The sequence below is a fragment of the Aotus nancymaae genome, unplaced genomic scaffold, assembly GCF_030222135.1.
Source record: "Aotus nancymaae isolate 86718 unplaced genomic scaffold, 86718_ANA_hifiasm-v0.15.2.pri h1tg000051l, whole genome shotgun sequence".
NCBI classification, from domain to species: Eukaryota; Metazoa; Chordata; class Mammalia; order Primates; family Aotidae; genus Aotus; species Aotus nancymaae.
This window is the reverse complement of record NW_026988465.1, coordinates 23,072,725-23,085,588: the sequence shown is the minus strand read 5'-3', so window position 1 is coordinate 23,085,588 and position 12,864 is coordinate 23,072,725. Positions and strand designations below refer to the sequence as shown.

The window sequence follows — 12,864 nt, the reverse complement described above, 5'->3', positions numbered from 1 at the left end:
GATTGAAGCTGCAGTCACAAGAACAGTTAAGAATTATGCACTTTGGGAGGCCGAGGCGGGTGGATCACGAGGTCAAGAGATCGAGACCATTCTGGTCAACATGGTGAAACCCCGTCTCTACTAATACAAAAAATTAGCTGGGCACGGTGGCGCGTGCCTGTAATCCCAGCTACTCAGGAGGCTGAGGCAGGAGAATTGCCTGAACCCAGGAGGCGGAGACTGCGGTGAGCCGAGATCGCGCCATTGCGCTCCAGCCTGGGTATCAAGAGCGAAACTCCGTCTCAAAAAAAAAAAAAGAATTATGGTAGGGTCCCGAACTTTGCTAAAGAATATCATAAAACAATAACCTGCCACTGCTTAGCTTGTTTTTCTATAAGTTGCTTACCTCCCTCATAGTCACTAACTGGGGGAGTTGCAAGATATTTAAGTTCCTGGCAGGGCACGGTGGCTCATGGCTCTAATCCCTTCATTTTGGGAGGCCAGGGCGGGTGGATTACCTAAGGTCAGGGGTTTGAGACCGACCTGGCCAACATGATGACACCCCGTTTCTACTAAAAATACAAAAAAATTAGCCAGGCATGGTGGTGGGTGCTTGTAATCCCAGCTACTCAGGATGTCTCAAAACAAAACAAAACAAAAAAAAAACGATTTATAACTTCCCTAGCTGTTCTTATACATAACATCACTATCATGAAACTTAAAAACTGGGTCAGTGCGGTGGCTTACACCTGTAATCCCAGCACTTTAGGAGGCCGAGGCTGGTGGATGACCTGAGGTCAGGGGTTCGAGGCCAACCTGGCCAACATAGCGAAACCCCGTCTCTGCTAAAAATACAAAATACAAAAATTATCTGGGCGTGGGGTGGGTGCCAGTAATCCTAGCTACCTAGGAGGCTGAGGCAGGAGTATTGCTTGAACCTGGGAGGTGGAGGTCGCAGTGAGCCGAGATTGCACTATTGCACTCCAACCTGGGCAACAAGAATGAAACTACTTCATAAAACAAACAAACAAAAAACATTGGTATTTGAGACATTTCTCAGATTCAGCTTTTCAGCAGATCAGAAGATGCCACTTGATCCTGAGATCCCTGAGTGAAGTACAGATATTTAATCAATACAGTATTGCAATAAAGAAGAGTAGAGCACAAACTGAACTCAAATTAAATTTGAGTTTAAGCTCGATCTGTGGGCTCACTGCAGTCTCCGACTCCCAGGTTCAAGCAATTCTCCTGTCTCAGACTTCTGAGTGGCTGGGACTACAGGTGCACGCCACCACGCCTGGCTAATTTTATTTTTGTATTTTAATAGAGACGGGGTTTTACCGTGTTGCCTAGGCTAATCGAGAACTCCTGAGCTCAGGCAATCTGCCCACCTCGGCCTTCCAAAGTGCTGGGATTACAGGCGTGAGCCATCGCGCCTGGCGGGACTGGGCACTTTAAAGGGAGAATGAAGGAACAGAAAAGGGGATGAGCAGGGCTCAGTGGAGTCAGGGAAGTGAAAAATTACAGAAATCAGAAAGAGGAGATTGGTTCATATGAACCCCATCTGGGTTTGCTAACTGGTGCTTACAGAAGTTAAGCTCCTACCTTCCCTCAGAAATGGGAGACAGGGGCTCTATCTTCACGTGTTGTTTGGAGCCACAGTGCATTTTTTAAGCAATCTTGAGTTTTCTCAGGCAGGCATTTTAAGGGGGACTAGGTCATCTTAGGGATGTGGTCTTGAGCTGTTAGAAACTATGTTAGTGTCTTTAGTCTTTTAAGGTCAAGGTTGAGGCTTAGTTGAGCAGAATGTACAGAGGAGCCTGGCTAGAGTTTGGTCAAGGAGAGAATCTTTTTCATTTGACACAGCAGAAATAGTGCGGCAGGCCCGGTCTCCCTAATGGCTGAAAAGGCAGCCCTCCATTACAACTCTTTCAGTACTGAATGAGTGGTTAAGTTAAATATTAAAAGCTAAAAAAAGTCAGTGCCCTGATTCAAAGGCTGAAATATAACCAAAGCCCACCACGAGTACATCTTTAAATGCATGCACACTTACATGTAGACATAAAGCTTAGAAGGTGTATAAGCTCTGGAAAACTGTGATTTGGAGTTGGTCGGGCCATAATATCCAGGCCTTCTCCCTGTACCCAGTTACAGAAATAAACTCCTGGCTGGGTTTGTGGCTCATGCCTGTAATCCCTGCACTTTGGAAAGTCGAGACAGTCAGATCACCTGAGGTCAGGAGTTCAAGACCAGCCTGGCCAACATGGTGAAACCCCATCTCTACTAAAAATACAAAAATTAGCCAGGCATAATGGTATGCGCCTGTAATCTTGGAGTAACTGGGATTACATTACTCAGGATACTGAGACACAAGAATCACTTGAACCCGGGAGGTGGAAGTTGCAGTGAGCAGAGATAACGCCACTGCACTCCAGCCTGGGTGACAGAGCAAGACTCAGTCTCAGGAAAAAAACAAAACAAAAAAGAAAAAGAAACTCCCTTCTTTCTAGTTCATTTGCATCTCGTTATTGGGCCCCAAGAATAAGCAGCCTGACCCTCGGTTTGGTCGGAGAGCAATAGTAGCGGTATTAGTCAGTTACAGAAGTGAAAAATAATAATAAACTCAGAAGACTAACAGGAGAGAATTGGCTAAATAAATTCATTGTGTATAATAGAGCCTGGGTGACAGAGTGAGACTCCGTCTCAAAAAAAAAAAAAAAAAGATAAAGGATGAACTTTGCAAGGATAAGCATATACTTGACCCAGATATAGTACATTGATGTAAGCATGATGGCCTCTGACTGATAATGTGAGTGCCAGGAGTGGAGAATGTGGGATTTAGGGGGAAAACCACAGACTATTTACACCAAAGCAGGATTTTGGACTATTAAGAGAGTTATCTATGATTTTTAAAAAGAGTGAGAGGACAGGGAAAAGAACCTATATACTGATCTACAGCCTAGGGAGATGTAGTTTTGGTTGTTTTCATAGATGACAGATAAAACTTAGGTTACTCCGTATCAGGAAAGATGCATCGAATAGTTCAATTGTAATTGTTGGGATTTTGCAACATGATGCAGAATAACATGTAGAAGTCACCTTTAAAAATAACCTTGGGCAATTGATCAGGCTGATCTTGAACTCCTGGCCTCAAGGGATCCTCCTGCCTTGGCCTCCCAAAGTGCCGGGTGTGCCTAGTTTACTGTCTATATTAACATGACTTAACTATTCCACTATTTTCATCAACATATCTTTACTATTCCCTCCCTCCCTCCTCCCCTCCCCTCCTTTCCCTCTTCCTCTTTCCCTTTCCTTTTTCCTTTGTCACCCTGGCTGGGTTTCATTTGATGGGCCATCTTGCCTCACTGCAACCTCCTCCTCCCGGGTTCAACGACTCTCCTTCCTCGGCCTCCGGAATAACTGGGATTATAGGCACGTGCCACCACGCCCGGCTAATTTTTTTTTTTTTTTTTTTTTTTTTTTTTTTTTTTTTGAGACAGACTCTCACTTCCACTAGGCGCCAGGCTGGAGTGCACTGGCGCGTCCATTGTTCACTGCAACCTCCGCCTCCCGGTTCAAGCAATTCTCCTGTCTCAGCCTCCCGAGTAGCTGGGATTACAGACGCGGGCCACCAAACCCAGCTAATTTTTTTGTAATTTTAGTAGAGACGGGGTTTCACCATGTTGGCCAGGATGGTCTCGATCTCTTGACCTCGTGATCCACCCGCCTCGGCCTCCCAAAGTGCTGGGATTACAGGCGTGAGCCACCGCGCCCAGCCATTTTTGTATTTTTAATAGAGACAGGGTTTCACCATTTTGGCCAGGCTGGTCTCGAACTCCTGACCTCAAGCTATCCACCCGCCTCGGCCTTCCAAAATGCCGGGTTTACAGGCGTGAGTGTCTTTTTCACTTTGAAAGGGTCTCGTATCAGCAGACTTTCTGCTTCCTTCTACGTTCAAACGTTCTGAGAATTTGTTTGTTTGTTTTGAGACAGGGTCTCTGTCGCCAGGCTGGAGTGCAGTGGCGCGATCTCGGCTCACTGCAACCTCTGCCTCCCAGGTTGAAGCGATTCTCCTGCCTCCGCCTTCCCAGTAGCTGGGATGACAGGCGTACATCACCACGCCCGGCTAATTTTTGTATTTTTAGTAGAGCTGGGGTTTCATCACATTGGCCAGGCTGGTCTCGAACTTCTGACGTCAAGTGATCAGCTCGCCTCGGCCTCCCGAAGTGTTGGGATTACAGGCGTGAGCCACCGCAAAATTTTTACTTATTTACTTATTTCTCTGTTCAAACGTTTACTCAGAATTTTAGACATAATATTTGATTGAATTTAAAAAACATTATAGATAGAGAACATACATTCTCACTTTTTTACTTATTAAGGGCGATATGATGGTAGATATGAAAAACGAAACAAACCATCTTAGCAGCGTCTGGTAATGGTGGTTCTTTGGTAGAATTCTTTCCTCTGCCGCGCGGAAGACTTAAGATCGGTTCTTGCACAAGGCGGCTGACGTTTTTACACCGAACATTTTCGATGAGAATTGCAAGTAAACAATGTTTGGAAATAATAATGACTCCCTCCGGTATCCAGGAATGGGTGAAATTTACACAGGGATTTATAACTTCACCTTTATAAATTACGCTAATTAGCCTGCGCCTGGTTTTCCAATAACTCGAAACACACTCCCGTCTGAACTCGAGCGAACTTCAACTTCAGCTGATTCGAATTTTTCGAGGGAGATTTCTAAACCTCTGGTGTTTGAAAGTGGTTTGCAGTCCGATATGGATGGTCAGTGTGCACGTCTCATTCTTAGGGATAATTTGGCAAGCAACGAATCATTTAGAATTAAGAAGATGCCAAAAATTATTGCCTGTAATACATGTTTGACAAAGTCCTAACCGTGCCAGCAGAGTGGCGCAGCGGAAGCGTGCTGGGCCCATAACCCAGAGGTCGATGGATCGAAACCATCCTCTGCTAGGTGTGGTTTATCTTTTAGTTGAAGACTAAGTAAGTAAAAGAGTAAGATCTCCAAAAAAACAGGGTGGGGGTAGTGTGGTTTAAATGCGGCGAGCTACACGTTAGCGGACCTGACCCGTTTTAAGACCCCCGCAAGGTATCCTGGTAGAAATGAAAATTTGCAGTCTTCAGTAACTGTTAAGTCCTACTAATTCGTTGTGGAGAGGCTCAGTGTCTTAAATGTGGAGACTATTTAGGGGTTGGCGTGCACCCCGTAGGAAGTCTTTCGTACTCTCTACATCAGACAAGTCTTGCAGTTTGCAATATTTCTTTTAGCCAACATCTAAATCTTCAAAATTTTCATTTTGTTTTTTAACCAGGATGAGAGACATTCCAGAACTGTTGTTACGTTGTCAAAATGAATGAATTTAAAGATAGCTGTGAAAAAACCACATATATTCCTCATGGGAATATATCCAGACTGTTAGAGGAGGCACGTAGTCGTGGCCGAGTGGTTAAGGCGATGGACTTGAAATCCATTGGGGTTTCCCCGCGCAGGTTCGAATCCTGCCGACTACGACGGACTGTTTTCTTTTCAGGTAGAGGAAATCTGGTGCACTGCCTGTGCAATCACACAGAATTAACATGGAGTAGTGCTTTTTATTTTTCTGCTATTATCTTTCTCCATAAAAGTGGAAGCAGGTAGTTTTAGTCCTTTTGTGTAACAGGACATAGAGAAAAAATTTTGAAGTGTTACATGGGGAAGCACTTGAAAATACTAGTAACTTCTGACACTGCTATAAAAATGATGGAAAAACAGTCGAGCTGTTTTGCCTTTAAGTCTTTTTGAAATGCTGTCTTCCTATCTGAAATCTAGCTCATGTCTGGCTTCCCAAATCCTGCTTGCCTTTAACTTACGGAATCAGTATCTCAAACAGATCCTTTCTGGTTCCCCTCCTATCATCCTACTTTCTGAGGCCAGAATTGCAGAGAGGAAACATCAGATAGAGAATATCCAAAACTGTTTCATAGATGTCTTAAGAGATTTCTAAGTTTTGATATTTTTTTTTATAAATCCATAAGTAGAAAAACGTATCATGACTGAAAAGTTCAGCAAATGTACTGTTATGACTAATCAAGGAAACGTTCCTATTCATCATCTCTGTGGGAAGATCAGAACAAGATTTTGGAAAGGTGAGTTCTGTTCTTGCTTTCCACTTACCAGAGCAGTTTTGTTGGTTTCTTGGAATCTGGCAATACGCACCTATGTTGAGACGCCAAAGTAAACAGCACTCTCATTGGACCAAGTCCACGAACTACACTGACACTATCAAAAATCTGCCAGGAAATCAGCCTGTCATTGGCCCCATGGTGTAATGGTTAGCACTCTGGACTTTGAATCCAGTGATCCGAGTTCAAATCTCGGTGGGACCTACTGTACTTTTGGTGCTCTTTCCTTCTCTCAAATTACCATTGTACACTGAGGAGCGTACACCTGAACATTTAAGCACCTTAATATCCCATCTCAGTCGGCAGCACGATGCTTCCCTGCAGAACAGCATCCTCTAATCTTTCACCTGAAATTTCACATCTGACTTCTCTGGCCCCTCCTCTCCTATTGGACATCAGTCCTCCAGATTTAGATTATCATACCAAGTTTAAGGATACATCTTTCACCGTTCAGACCTAAGTTCTTTCCTTTTTTGAATAGTACTCAAATGGGTTCAAGTTTTATCAGTTTTTAAGATGGACTTGGTCCAGGTATGTTTGTAGTGCATGTGACTCTCTTGGAGCCTCTGCTATTCGTGATGCAAATAGTGTTAATTAAATAAATATTAATAGAATATTGCATCAAATAGATGACATGCTCTGTAATCAATACTTACAGATATTCATGAAATTAGCAGTCGGGGGTGGGGGGGCCCAGGGTGTTAATGGTTAGCATTCTGAACTTTGAATCCAGCGATCTGAGTTCAAATCTCGGTGGGACCTGCTTTGGTTTTGGTGACCCCGTTGTCCTTTGTGCTTCTCTTAAATCGTCAACACATCTTGGTCTGTGGATTTACCTTCTCTTTTGAGCTTTCTTCTCTCGATTTGCAAGTGTCACGTAACTCCTGATTCTCATTTCTGGCTTCTGAGCAGTATCAAGTCCTTGCACAATCTTGGTTTTTTTCTTTTTCTTTTTTTTTGGGGGGGTGAGGGGCTTTCCAGTAAAAACCGGAAAGCCTGCTAGACAAATTCTAAAAGAGCTGTAACACTAATCTTGCTTTTTTTCTCTTAACACCCACTCTTCCCTGAGTTTCCAAAGGCAGTCAGATGCTCTACTTATTTGCGTGCTCAGGGTGCTTAATGGTTTAGGTGTCAGAGGCCCCTCCTGCAAATCTTTTCTTCTTTGGAGGCCCCTCAAAATGCAAGGTTTTTTTTTTTTTTTTTTTTTTTTTTTTGAGACGGAGTTTCACTCTTGTTACCCAGGCTGGAGCGCAATGGCGCGATCTCGGCTCACCGCAACCTCCGCCTCCTGGGTTCAGGCAATTCTCCTGCCTCAGCTTCCTGAGTAGCTGGGATTACAGGCACGCGCCACCATGCCCAGCTAATTTTTTGTATTTTTAGTAGAGACGGGGTTTCACCATGTTGACCGGGATGGTATCGATCTCTTGACCTCGTGATCCACCCGCCTTGGCCTCCCAAAGTGCTGGGATTACAGGCGTGAGCCACCGCACCCGGCTCAAAATGCAAGGATTTACATAAGAATTGTCTCAGCAACCACCTTGTGTAAAGATCCCATAGTATATTGGTCACTACTCTGGATGAATCCAGGAATTTGAGTCCAAATCTCGTTGAGACTTTAGCAACATCTTGGTCAATTTTCCTCCAATTTCTCCTAAATCATTAGCCCACCTTCGAGGTGTACCCGTATGGCTGCAAGCACTGCCAATTACCTCCCGCCAATCAGCATGGAGTCCTGCCCTGGCGAAAATCGTCTCTACCTACTGACCTCTGAAATTTTAGCTGTAGTCCTCTTTTACTTGATGTCTCTTTTTGCCATTTTGCCCAGAGTTTCTCAGATTCTGGTCAGTTAGAATCTTGGCCCCAGTGATTAAGAGTTTATATTTTACAGTCCCCAATCTGTTTCTTTCTTTTCTAGAGCCTATTTAAAGCATTCCACCTGCTTCTAAGCAGTAACACTGTCCTTAAAATGTTTGTACTGCACAATGGTACAGTTGTACACATCTTAGAGCCTCTACTGCCTGTACTCAGTTGGGGCTCCATCCAAACTCCTCAGACTAATGTATTGTCCACATTATTTGAAAGATGAACCAGTATGTTAAAAGTACACATTAGTCTTTCAGTAGAGATTCAACTTCCATGTCCTGGTGACTTAACGTCTAGTACCTAGGCTTCAAATCTCAGAGGACCTGTCTCAGTTTTGGTAATCTTGCTCTTGAGTTTACCCAAATGGGCAAGTGCACTTTGGCATGAATAGATACTCTCTCAGACTTGGACTTGCTCTTCTCCGGAGCAACATCCACCTTCTTGCTCTTTCCTCTGGCTGCTGAAAGTTGTCCTCTGCCCATCACCCTCATATATCCCTAGAAGTTCTTCTTTCGAAAGCTTTGCTTTGCTGGAGCCTGAAGTCAGTTAGATTCCTGTAAGTTAATTATCTGCTGGGGTGTGTAAAGGTTCATGTTTCAGAGGCCCCACCTGTGAGTTTTTTCTTCTTCAGAGCTCACTCTGAATTCTCCATATGCTAACTGGACTCAGGCATAATAATGCACAAACCACAAATTGAGTCATCCAGGAATCTGCATTTTTCTCCCTATGGGAAGCCATCTATTAGTGTTCCTTACATTGAATCTATGCCTGTTTTAAAGATTAACTGACCAGATGCAACAGTATACACATCTTCCTTAGAACTTTTGTTATACAAAGGTACCATGGTATAATGGTTAAAACTCTGGACTCCAAATACATTGATCCCAACTGTTGGCAGGACTCTAAATTCCTTCTGTTGACTCTCCCTACAGTTCAAAACATATCCGCCAGTGTTCTCAATAACAGCAAAAGAAGAGTCCCATGAACTCCTCTGGCCTCTAAAAATTGTTCCGGAAAAAGCCCTGTAAACTTTTTCTTCTATTTAATCCTTATTCATGGCACTGTCTTAGTGGCTCTGTGTTAGCTTCTTATTGCTGCTGTAAAACTTACCACAAACTTGGTGCTTCAAGACAATATGAATTTATTTTTCGTTTTTATTTGTTTTATTTATTTTTTAAGATACAGTCTCACACTATCACTCAGGCTGGATGTGATGGCATAGTGGGGCAATCGTAGCTCATTGCAGCCTCAAACTCCTGGATGCAAGTAATCGTCCTCTGTCAGCCTCCCAAGTAGCAAGGACTACAGGTGCTCACCACCATCCCAGACTAAGACAATGCAAATTAAATTTTTTTGCAGTTTTGGATATCAGAAGTTTATAATAAAAGTATTAGCAGGGCTGTGTATCTTCTGGAAGCATCATGAGATAATTCATTTTCCTCGATTTTTCAGCTTCTAGTGGCCCCTTCCTTCTTGCTTCTATAGTTACATTTTCTACTACTGATTGAACCTCCTGCCTTCCTTTTATAAGGACCCTCTTGATTACATTGGACCCACTTAGATAATCCAAGATAATCTCCCCATCTCAAAATCCTCAATGAAATCCAATCTGCAAAATTCCTTTGACCACTTAAGGTAACATAAGGTAACATATTCACAGGTTCTGGGGATTGGTTATTGACCTATTTTGGGGATCATTATTTAGCCTACAATGATCTCTGTTGACAAATAGTAGGCATTTGTTAATGCTCTTTAATCTATCAGTTATAACTTTTTTTCAATAAGATAATGTATAGATACTTATACACAAGTTGCAATAGGAGAATCTTACAGAAAGGCTCTATGATGTAATGATCAGCATCTGAACTCAGATTTGGCAAATTTCTGATGTCTTGCATTTTTACCTTCTCAATATACTCCCTCCCAGCCATAGGATCCACTGCTCTATGGCCGATCAGGCCTTCCTGAATGTATTAGTTATCTCTTGTGTAATAAATTGCCCCCAAATTGGCAGCCTAAAACAATAGACACATATCTCACATGAGATATCATGAAAGTAATATCCTATCACATTTTCTATATTCTATAGATTAGGAGCAGATCACTAAATCCAGCCAACATTCAAAGGGAAGAGAATACACAAGAAGTATGACCAACATGCTGTTAAACACTCTAGAGACGTCATGGCAGAATAAGCCCTAATTGGAGCTGGTCTATTGCTATGACTGATACTTTGCAGACACCTTCTTTTGCTTGGTTAGGAAGTGCTGCATTGGGAGCAATTCCTGGTACCTTTTAATTGGGAAAATTATCTCTTGGCCTCACTTTTTAAAACTTAGTTTTCCTTTGTGTATCTTCCTTTATAATTAAGCCAGTATTGAAGAGCTTGACTGCTACTGTCTTCTAATATCATGCCTGAACAAATGAATTAGAGTCTATAGAGATAATGCCCTGACATGAATACTTCTCAAAAGTTCCTCATGGATTCAAATGTGCAGCATGGAAAACTACTGAGCTATTTTTTCCCTGGCCACCCTAGTTAACTTGCCACCACTCCTATGCATTTAGCATCCTCTGACATACTGTGCATTTTATTTTGCTTTTCTTTCTTTTTTTTCTTTTTTTTGTGAGACTAGTTCTCACTTTTTCACCCAGGCTGGAGTGCAGTGGCACAATCTTGGCTCACTGAACCTCAACCTCCCAGGTTCAAGTGATCCTCCTGCCTCAGCCTCCTGAGTAGCTGGGACTACAGATGTGTGCCACCGCACTCAGCTATTTTTGGTATTTTTTGTAGAGATGAGGTTTCACCATGTTGCCCAGACTGGTCTTGAACTCCTGAGTTCGAGGGATCTGCCTACCTAGTCTTTCCAAAGTGCCATGATTATAGGTGTGAGCCACTGTGGTCGGCCTATATTTTGCTTTATAAATTGTTTATTGCTTATTTCGACATAATTAGGTTTCACCAGGGCAGGGAATTTTGTGTGTGGTATATAGATCTGTTAGAACAATGCCTGGAACATATGAGATGCTCAATAAATATTCATCAAAAGATCAAATGAAGCAAAGAACCAATGAACCTTTCAGGTCCAGATTTGTTTATAGCGCTTTATAATTCCTAATGCGAACACCACCAAGACCAAGCAATATTTTTTCTTTCCCGAACACTTTAGAATTTGTAGCAAACTGAAGCGTTAAAAAATAAAAGTTCGTACATTTCTTGGCCTGCTATGTTTTGATGCTGATTTGAGACTTAATATATTTGATATTTATTAGGTCATTCCTTGGTACCTCCTTAGAGTATACAGTTTTAATCCTGATCATATTCTTAATTTCTTTTCTTTGTTTTGCTTTTGAGACAGAGTCCAATTCTGTCACTCTGTTACACAGGCTGGAGTGCAGTAGTGCAATTATGGCTTGATACAGCCTCCCCTTCCCAGGCTCAGCTCATCCTCCCACCTCAGCCTTCCAGGCACCAGCCACCACACCAGGTTAATTTTTTGTGTACTTTGTGGAGCCAGAGTCTTGTCATGTTGCCTAAGCATCCTTCAGCATCAGGCTCCCAAAGTGCTGGGATGACAGGTATGAGCCACTGTACCTGGCCTTATTTTTTTTATGCCACATCATGTCAAAACACACACATGTACAATATTATTGTTTTTGTAATTTTATTGGGTATAGGTGGAAAAGCAGCCCCTGGTATTCAGGAACTGGCCTGACCCTATTCACTAGGCCTGCATATTGTAAGGAACTGGTCAGGCAGTCACTGCTAGATCATGGGGTTCTTCTGCTGTGCCTAATCTCACAGAACATTAGCATCAGACTGACTTTTCTGATTGTGATGAAATAAGACAGAAACAACCAAGGAAAGGTTGGGCACGGCGGCTCATGCCTATAATCCCAGCACTTTGGGTAAACCAAGGTGGGTGGATTGCTTGAGCCCAGGAGTTTGAGGTCAGCCTGGGCAACATAATGACATAGTGAGACCTTGTCTCTATAAAAAGAAATTTATTTTTTTAAATTTAGAATTTAAATAAAAAAAGATAAAAATGACTAAGTATCATTTTTGTCACATTTCTTTGTACAAAATAAGCAAAACAAAACCAAAATCCCCCAAATGGCCCCACGATTCTTCAAGATACAATCCAAAATCTAGGGTCTGACATTGAGAACCAATCACAGTTTGCCTGTAACCCATCACTTCACCACTTTACCAGTCACCCACTTGGGCTTCTAGGAGTGGCGATGGTTATTTCTCAGATGCCATCATATGGCAGGCATCCTTCTGAGAATCCTACCGAGGAGTGTCCAGGGATGCAACAATCGACATAACTGGTTTAATGATGGTGTTCATATACATGACCCAACAGAAAAGACAAAATCTAATTTGATTTTAGAAACAGGAACAGTCACTAATTCCGTTCTTCCTTTTTAATTTTTCTTATTTTTTCCTTAAAAAGTATACTTTGTCATCTTTATTCGAGTCCATTCCTCCCTCCAGTCTTTTTAGTTTTTCTTCCTTTATGATTGTAAGAAGGCCATTTATCCATCATTTCCATCACCGAAAACATTTAGCGAAACAATAGGAATTGCCAAAGTCAACTGTTGAGTAAAGAAACATTATATATCCGGAGTGTCTCAAACACGTGACGAGGTGGCCGAGTGGTTAAGGCGATGGACTGCTAATCCATTGTGCTCTGCACGCGTGGGTTCGAATCCCATCCTCGTCGCTCAGCTCTCCCTGTTAAGTAGGGTTTTGGTTCCTCTTGAGTGAGGTAATTGGTATATGTCCTTCCTTGTATATGCTCAATGAGAATGAGGTGCTTTTTTTAGCTC

The 12,864-nt window shown here is 42.5% G+C and overlaps 5 non-coding genes across 5 annotated transcripts; 4 read left to right on the top strand and 1 right to left on the bottom strand.

Annotated features, from left to right (window-relative positions):
* Positions 1-4,887: 4,887 nt before the first annotated feature.
* On the top strand, positions 4,888-4,959 carry TRNAM-CAU (transfer RNA methionine (anticodon CAU)). The gene has a single exon. It is a non-coding gene; the product is annotated as a tRNA-Met (tRNA).
* A 476-nt stretch (positions 4,960-5,435) lies between these two features.
* Positions 5,436-5,517, top strand: TRNAS-UGA (transfer RNA serine (anticodon UGA)). Its single transcript has one exon. It is a non-coding gene; the product is annotated as a tRNA-Ser (tRNA).
* Positions 5,518-6,300: 783 nt separating this feature from the next.
* Positions 6,301-6,372, top strand: TRNAQ-UUG (transfer RNA glutamine (anticodon UUG)). The gene has a single exon. It is a non-coding gene; the product is annotated as a tRNA-Gln (tRNA).
* Positions 6,373-7,136: 764 nt separating this feature from the next.
* Positions 7,137-7,198, bottom strand: LOC135269333 (U7 small nuclear RNA). Its single transcript, XR_010337636.1, has one exon. It is a non-coding gene; the product is annotated as a U7 small nuclear RNA (small nuclear RNA).
* Positions 7,199-12,676: 5,478 nt separating this feature from the next.
* TRNAS-GCU (transfer RNA serine (anticodon GCU)) lies at positions 12,677-12,758 on the top strand. Its single transcript has one exon. It is a non-coding gene; the product is annotated as a tRNA-Ser (tRNA).
* The last annotated feature ends 106 nt before the right edge of the window (positions 12,759-12,864 follow it).